Source organism: Papio anubis, chromosome 12, assembly GCF_008728515.1.
Source record: "Papio anubis isolate 15944 chromosome 12, Panubis1.0, whole genome shotgun sequence".
NCBI classification, from domain to species: Eukaryota; Metazoa; Chordata; class Mammalia; order Primates; family Cercopithecidae; genus Papio; species Papio anubis.
In genome coordinates, this window is record NC_044987.1 from 76,508,719 (window position 1) to 76,517,057 (window position 8,339).

Consider the following 8,339-nt stretch of genomic DNA (forward strand, 5'->3'; position numbering starts at 1 on the left):
TTGGGAGGCTGAGGCAGGAGAATCGCTTGAGCCCGGGAGACAGAGGTTGCAGTGAGCCGAGATCGCACCACTGCACTCCAGCCTGGCGACAGAAGGAGACTCCATCTCAAAAAAAAAAAAAAACTATTTCCTAAACATACATTTTATGTTCCCTTAGCTACGTTTTCCCTTGTTCTCTGTGCATTGAAATAACACTATCGTTAACACCTCATCATCTTCTTCCTATAGTGAGGATTTATAATCTAAACTCTTTACTCAAAAATCTTGTCTAATTAACTCTTATCTATTTTCCATTTGACTATATTATCCCTTACATCTTTTCTTTCCTGTAACAATTTTTTTTCAAATAACTGAAGTACTTTTTGCTACATGGATTGTAGTTAGTTGGTCTCTCCTAGTTGGTATATAAACTTCCTAAAGCCAGGAAGTAACCATTTCTTTATTACACACTGCAAAAATCTGGTTTGTACTGTGTATCTAAACACTCAAATGCCATATGAAGAGATGCAATGAAAAGAATACTGGGGCCAGGGGCGGTGGCCCACACCTGTAATCCCAGCATTTTGGGAGGCAGATCACCTGAGGTCAGGTGTTCGAGACCAGCCTGGCCAACATGGTGAAACCCCATCTCTACTAAAAATACAAAAACTATTATCCGAGCATGGTGGCATGCACCTGTAATCCCAGCTACTCAGGAGGCTGAGGCAAGAGAATCGCTTGAACCCAGGAGGCGGAGGTTGCAGTGAGCTGAGATTGCACCATTGTTCTCCAGCCTGGGCGACAAGCATAAGACTTCATCTCCAAAAAAAAAAAGAAAAGAAAAGAAAAGAATACTGGGCTGGACGTGGTGGCTTATGCCTGTAATCTCAGCACTTTAGGAGGCCAAGGTGGGCCCAGGGGTTCAAGACCAGCCTGGACAATGTGGCAAACCCGCTTCTCTACAAAAAACACAAAAATTAGCCAGGCATGGTAGCACGTGCTTGTAGTCCCAGCTACTTGGAAGGCTAAGGTGGGAGGATCACCTGAGTGTGGGAGGCAGAGGTCGCAGTGAGCTGAGATGGAACCACTGCACTCCAGCCTGAGCGACACAGAGAGACCCTGCCTCCAAAAAAAAAAAAAAAAAAAAAAAAAAAAAAAAAAAAACCAGAACACTGGGCCTAGCATTGTAAGACCTGAATTCAAGCAATGCTTCTAATTTATTATGTTAAGTAAGTCACAACATCTTTGGGCCTCAGCAAAATGAGAATACTTGCTGTATTTACTTCACAGGTAATAAGGTCTTGGAGGGAAAACAGTGTTAGCTAAGCTATAACCATCAGTCAATACAAGTGTAAAGATGTAGTATTGTCAGTCATAGTTATCTTGTCTAAAATTAGCCACTAGTGTTTTTTAAACAAACTCAATGCACAGCAAATTAAGTGAACCAACATTGCACATCAGTCATATAAATAATGTAACTGTTATACTGTAATACTAACAGAAAGCCTTATGTTTAACAGTAAGCATGTTAATTATACACTATCTTAATGCAGTCTCAAGGTTAAAAGATAAATACTTGCTGCTAAGCCAACAATAACTGCCTTCAAATCTATTAAAAGAGGATTTATAAATCCCATTTGTTTTTGTACCCAAACAGCTCAGTTTAAGATTTTAAGAAATCCAAGTAGTTTAAAATTGTATAAATCTCCTTTTAACTTTCTAAAATGTCCATATGCACTCTCTCATTGTGTTTTAAATCCATCACCTAAGAAAAACAAACTGCAGGCCGAGTGCAGTGGCTCATGCCTGTAATCCCAGCACTTTGGGAGGCCAAGATGGGAGGATCCCTTGAGGCCAGCAGTTCAAGACCAGCCTAGTCAACATAGTGAGACATCTCTATTTAAAAAAAAAAAAAGAAGGAAAGAAAGAAAGAACATACTGCAGGAAAAAAAAAGATACAAAGTATACATAAATGAACAAAATAAAGATAACAAAAATATGACTCCACTACAGAGGCAGAGAAAACAAAGACATTTCTTCTCCTCCCAACCATAATCCTATGAACAACCTGAAAGATACTTACAGCAATACTTGCAAGTATGACCATAATTCTCATCAAAAGAACATCATATACAAGTACCATCAAAATGATTACAAATTATAAATTACCAGTGATAATTTTCTCATTGGAGTTCCTTTTCCTTTTTCAAGCAGGGAACCAAGACAGAATAGCCTCTAGATCTTTTTTGTTGTTGTTGTTGTTTCAGACAGTGTCTCACTCAGTCACCCAGGCTGGAGTGCAGTGGTGATCATAGCTCACTGCAGTCTCAAACTCCTAGGCTCAACAGATCCTTCTGCTGGCCGGGTGTGGTGGCTCACGCCTGTAATTCCAGCACTTTGGGAGGCTGAGGCAGGCAGATCATGAGGTCAGGAGATAGAGACCATCCTGGCTAACATGGTGAAACCCCATCTCTACTAAAAAAAAAATACAAAAAATTAGCTGGGTGTGATGGCGGGCGCCTGTAATCCCAGCTACTCCAGAGGCTGAGGCAGGAGAACGGCGTGAACCCGGGAGGCAGAGCTTGCAGTGAGCCAAGATCATGCCACTGCACTCCAGCCTTGGCGACACGGCAAGACTCCGTCTCAAAGGAAAAAAAAAAAAAAAAAAAAGAGATCCTCCTGCCTCGATCCTCCTCCTGCCTCGATCCTCCAAAGCACTGCACTATGGGCATGCACTAACGCACCCAACCTCTAGATCTATACTGTCCAATATGGTAGTTACTAGTTACATGGAGCTATTAAATGCCTGAAATGTGGCTGTTCCAAATTGAGATGTACCAAGTATGAAACATACACCAAATTTAAAAGATTTAGGAGAAAAAAATAATGTAAAATCTCCTACCTATGTGACTCCCATTTTTGGCTCACATATTTCTAATGTACAGCTTTATATATGTAGTCAAATCCTGAATAAGGAAAATGGATACCAGAAGTATTAAGCAGTTTGCTCAATATCTCACTGCTTGATAGAAGCAGAGCAGGGCCTAGAACCTGATCACTTTTATCCATCCTGCCCTTATGAATAGAAGGAATTAATCATTTAAGACTCAACTTGAGCATCCTCTTCCTCCTCAAACCCACTCATTCCTTTTCCATATCCTAGCCCAGGTGACCATATCCTATTTAGCCTGCCCTTATAATTATACTGTTATAAAATGTATGTTTGTCTTCCAAATGGATGAGGACTTCTTGAGATCAAGCACTGTCTCATTTTTCTTATCCCTGGGAACTTTTGAAGTGCCAGGCACTCCTTCAGGCCCTCCAGCACTCTCAGAGCTTTCAGAGGGTTATTTTTTAGCCCTACGCAGGTACAACTACTAAAATGAAATCACCTACAATGTGATGCACCACCCAAAAGCATTCACCTTTATTACTTGCCTGTCTTAAATTATTTTTGGAAGATGCAAAATTAATACAATGCATAGGCCAGGTGCAGTGGCTCACACCTGTAATCCTAGCACTTTGGGAGGGCAAGGGGGGTGGATCACTTGAGGTCAGGAGTTCGAGACTAGCTTGGCCAACATGGTGAAACTCCGCCTCTACCAAAATACAAAACTTAGTTGGGTATGGTGGTGTGCACCTGTAATCCCAGCTACTTGGGAGTCTGAGGCAGGAGGACTGCTTGAACCCAGAAGGCAGAAGTTTCAGTGAGCTGAGATCATGCCCCTGCACTCCAGCCTGGGTGATGGAGTGAGGCTGTCTCAAAAAAGAAAAAAGGGCCGGGCGTGGTGGCTCACACCTGTAATCCCAGCACTTTGGGAGGCCGAGGCGGGGAGATCACGAGGTCAAGAGATCAAGACCATCCTGGCCAACCAACATGGTGAAATCCTGTCTCTACCAAAAACACAAAAATTAGCTGGGCGTAGTGGCACATGCCTGTAGTCCCAGCTACTCGGGAGGCTGAGGCAGGAGAGTTGCTTGAACCCGGCAGGTGGAGGTTGCAGTGAGCTGAGATCGCACCACTGCACTCCAGCCTGGTCAACAGAGCGAGACTCTGTCTCAAAAAAAAAAAAAGGAAAAGGAATAACTTATGTTACCAAAGAAAGACAAGTTACAAAAAATGCTTTGCACTACTGCTGCTCTGATGCTCTATAAGAACTCTTGAGTTCCTAGGAAATTCAACACTCTCTTTAGGTATAAGTTCACTTATTGAATGTGCTTACCTAAATGCAAAACTGTGTGGTAGATTAAAGAAAGAGTCCTGGACATGGGAATTAATGCAAGCAATCTTCAATTAATTGAAAATTTTAGAACTATTAATTGCAGAAGAAACAAACTTAGTATACAGCTACTCGTTACAAAAAGTTAGTTTCTAAAATTCCTCCATGCAAACATGCCAACTTTTGTATTCTATAAAACAGATAAGGCCGGGCACGGTGGCTCAAGCCTGTAATCCCAGCACTTTGGGAGGCCGAGACGGGCAGATCACGAGGTCAGGAGATCGAGACCATCCTGGCTAACATGGTGAAACCCCGTCTCTACTAAAAAATACAAAAAACTAGCCGGGCGAGGTGGCGGGCGCCTGTAGTCCCAGCTACTCGGGAGGCTGAGGCAGGAGAATGGCGGGAACCCGGGAGGCGGAGCTTGCAGTGAGCTGAGATCCGACTCTGTCTCAAAAAAAAAAAAAAACAGATAAAACTGCCAGGCGCACTGGCTCAAGTCTTTAATCCCCGCACTTTGGGAGGCCAAGATGAGCAGATCACTTGAGGTCAGGAGTTCAGGACCAGCCTGGTCAACATAATGAAAACCAGTCTCTATTGAAAAAACACAAAAATAAGCCATGTTTGGTGGTGCGTGCCTGTAATTCGAGCTACTCAGGAGGCTGAGGCAGGAGAATCGCTTGAACCCTGTAGGTGGAGGTTGCAGTGAGCTGAGATGGTGCCACTGCACTCCAGCCTAGGCAACAGAGCAAGACTCCGTCTCAAAAAACAAAACAAACCAAAACAGAAAAAATTGTAAAATCTGTGGATGAAAACATTAAAACATGTCATTTGTAAAGAAAACTGCAGGAAACATGCATATAAAACACAAATACCAACAGACTTTGATAAGAAAAAACCTGCTTTAGAATACATTAATTTAGCCAAAATGTATGGAATTTATGGAAGAAACTCCACATGTGCTTTGTACCTACGTAAAATCACTTTTGAACTAAATTTCAGTTAACAAATAAAATTTCTCTATTTTCATTCAGTTACATTGTTTTTCAGTATGTATCCACTGTCTTGATATTAAATAAATATCTTGCATAAAAATAAATATAAAATTTGTATACCTCAACTAGGGTCCTTTCGTCTAATTTGCTACTGTGAATAAGAGCACCATCCTGTCCAGATAGGGTTAGATCAAATTTAAAAAAAAAAAAAAAAAGCACCATTCTGCTGGGCATGGTAGACCAGCCTGGCTAACACAGTGAGACCCCATGTAAATTAAAAAAAAAAAAAAAAGAGCACCAACCCCAACTATGGCAGAGCTGCTAAAGGAGTCTCTTGTGGAGACCTGAACCATAAGCCAAGGAGGCAAAGGTACAAAGTCTCTCCTGGAATTAGTTCCTGGACTTCTGTGCAGCCTTCCCCCTTTCTACTATGTCTTCACCATTCCCCTGCAAACAGCTTTCTTCTTGCATCTCTTCTATGCTGTGGCCTTTGATGCTACAATATATTTAAAAATTTTCCCAATAGAGCTTTTCTGCCTGAAACCCACTAGGAAAGATTTCAGGACATTTCTTTAATAACTAATCTTGTTCAAAGAGGAAGGCCTCCTTCGTTTCACTTAATTCAAACCCCCACTGTTCAAAATAAGAATATAATTATAACCTCAATTTATATCAGGCCAGTATAGGAAAAGAACCACAACAGGCTCTCTCTTCCACGTTCATCTCCAGACTTTTTTCCTTAGTTTCTCCTTCCTCATTTCCCTCCTCAATCCCTCCTCCCCGCCCCCTGCAAAATAATTCCACAGCTAGAGAATCTCGTTTTTAAAGGCAAAAATTCAGTGAGGAAAATAAGTATGTGCCTTTTTTTTTCAATTATTTATTATTCCTCCGTCCCTCAGGAAGAGTTAAGTTAGTATTTTTTAATCTGACCCCTCTCTCAGAAGGATGATGCGCTAAATACACACTGAAACAAAAGTCTTCCCAAAGCAAGTGGATTCGCAGCTACAGGCAACGCGGTGGGAGTGGGGGGCCCGGGGAGAAGAAAAAGTATCCTTGGTCCCCAGAGCCAGACATGGGACAGGAGGTGAAAGAAGGGGCCGTCACTGAGAAGTGCAACACACACACTCGCCAGAACAATCCGCCAAGAGAATAGGACCGGCCACTGCGGCTCCAGCCCGGTCCCGCGGGACAAGACGGGGGAGGGGGGCCGGCGGGCCAGGGGGCCTGCCCTCCTTCTGTGGGACAAAACTAACTCCCAGGCGCACCTCTGCTCCCGACAAGAGGGGCCTGGTGGGGACGCGGGCTCCTAGCACCTCCAGCGCAGCACTTGCCGACGGCCTGCGGGGAAGTAAGGCCCGGAGGGAGGGGAGTCGGGCTGGGCAGCGCCAAGAGCACGGGATGGAGGGTCAGACGCTGGCACCCAAGGCACTGGGGGCCGCGACAAGAGACCCTTCCAGCCCGGGAACCCCGGGGCCCCTCTCCACCCTCGCAGAGCAGGATCCCGAATATCGTCCCCAGCCGCACCGACCGCTCCTCACCTCAAGCTGCCTGAGCCTCCGCCTGTACTACAACCTGAGCCGCCGAAGCCGCCACAGTCCGAGCCATTTTTCCCTTCAGCTGGCTCAGCCGCCGCCGAAAGCTTCGGCCGACTCCACAGCCAGCCAAGCCAGCACGTCACTTCCGACCAGGGAAGCACCGCCTTCCCCGCCTGGGCTTGTTGTGAATTGGCTGGCGCGGACGGCCTACCTGAGCGGGCGGGCGGGGCTTTGTCGCTGCCCGTGTGGCGTGAGCAAGGGAGCTGGGGCGCTGGGGAGCACAAGCCCAGGGGACCAGGGTCCGGATCCCTCCCGGGGAATGCTGAGCAGGCTCCGGACCCTCTCCGTGCACACCCCAGACCTGGGGAGGGGAGCTCCCAGGACACCCCAGCTGGCCGCTCCTCGGGCCCTGGGTCCGAAGCCCCGCAAACCGGGCCTGGGCACTGAAGTACCCTATTGTTCCTACCCCCCTCCCGGGACTCCGCACCCTCCTCCGTCTAGGCTGAGGTTCCCAGATTTGTGTCTTGGCCCCCGGCGGCGCCGAGATTACTTTGTGATTGGAAGACTGAAAGGAACAGGCGAGACTTAAACTTCTCCACTCCAACCAGCATTTACCGAGGCCTCACGGTGGGTCAGGTGGTGTACGGTGGGTAATTAGTAGCCTATCACGTGGTTTCTGTAAAATGCTTGATAGCACGTAAAACGCTTTCAGGTCGGCGTCTCGTTTCATCCTCACAACAGCCAGGTAAGGAAGATATCCCCATGATAATAACTCACAGCCAGACGACTCTTTCTACATTACAAAGTATTTTCACATGCAATGTCCATAATAATACCTTCTTATTGAGAATTTAATGAGATTATGCTTGTCGTTTGGTCCTCATGTGTGAGATTTAAAAATTACGTAACCATGGGAAGAGATAGGAAAATTATCCCCATTTACAGATGGTGCTTCTGGGGCACAAAGATGTTAAGCGGAGAGGAAAGATTCCATAGCGTTTTACAACAGATTGTCCTTTAAGCAATAGGAGAAGGGGGTCCACATCATCCAGACGTTCACTATCTAATGTAGCAGACTGATTTAGCCTGCATTTCTCAGCCTAAACTAAAAATTATCAGCCTATATGTATATACGCATAATTAGAAGGCTCTAAGAGAAGTTGAACCTTCAGCAAATAACGGGAAAGAAAAAATGGTCTGATTTGGCTGGGACGGGGGTCGGAGAAAGGGGGCTAGGGCAATGGGGAGTGTGGAGTGGATGAATCCCTCATAGCGCTGTAATAAACATGCCTACACCTCCCCAGGGATGGGAAAATTGGATGGAGTTTCTATTCTATGGGGAATTCTAGAAGCAAATGTGTGATTATTTCTTATGGCTGTAGCTACCGGCTCTTGTGCACCCCCACTTCTTACTCCTTTCTTTCCCCCCAGACCCGCCCCTCCTCCATGCACACACACTTCCAGGCAGGCTACACGTTCTAGAAGAATGTCCCTTAGAAATCAACTTAGTTCCGCAGCATTGTTCTGCTTTATCTTCTGATCACAGGAGGAATTCTAAAATTGGCAGCAACTCTTTCACAAGATTAAAAAGGGTGGGGAAAGTGATTTAT

At 45.3% G+C, this 8,339-nt stretch overlaps 1 protein-coding gene across 3 annotated transcripts in view; it reads right to left on the reverse strand.

Moving 5' to 3' along the window:
• Positions 1–6,872, reverse strand: part of PIK3C2A (phosphatidylinositol-4-phosphate 3-kinase catalytic subunit type 2 alpha) — a 117,163-nt gene extending 110,291 nt beyond the window's left edge. For 2 of the 3 annotated variants that reach the window (XM_021925999.2, XM_021925997.2), the window contains exon 1: positions 6,733–6,872. The gene's annotated coding sequence lies outside the window, so the exon portion shown is untranslated. The remainder of the gene's footprint in view (positions 1–6,732) is intronic. The other variant, XM_021925998.2, reaches the window with a different exon arrangement.
• Positions 6,873–8,339: the final 1,467 nt, after the last annotated feature.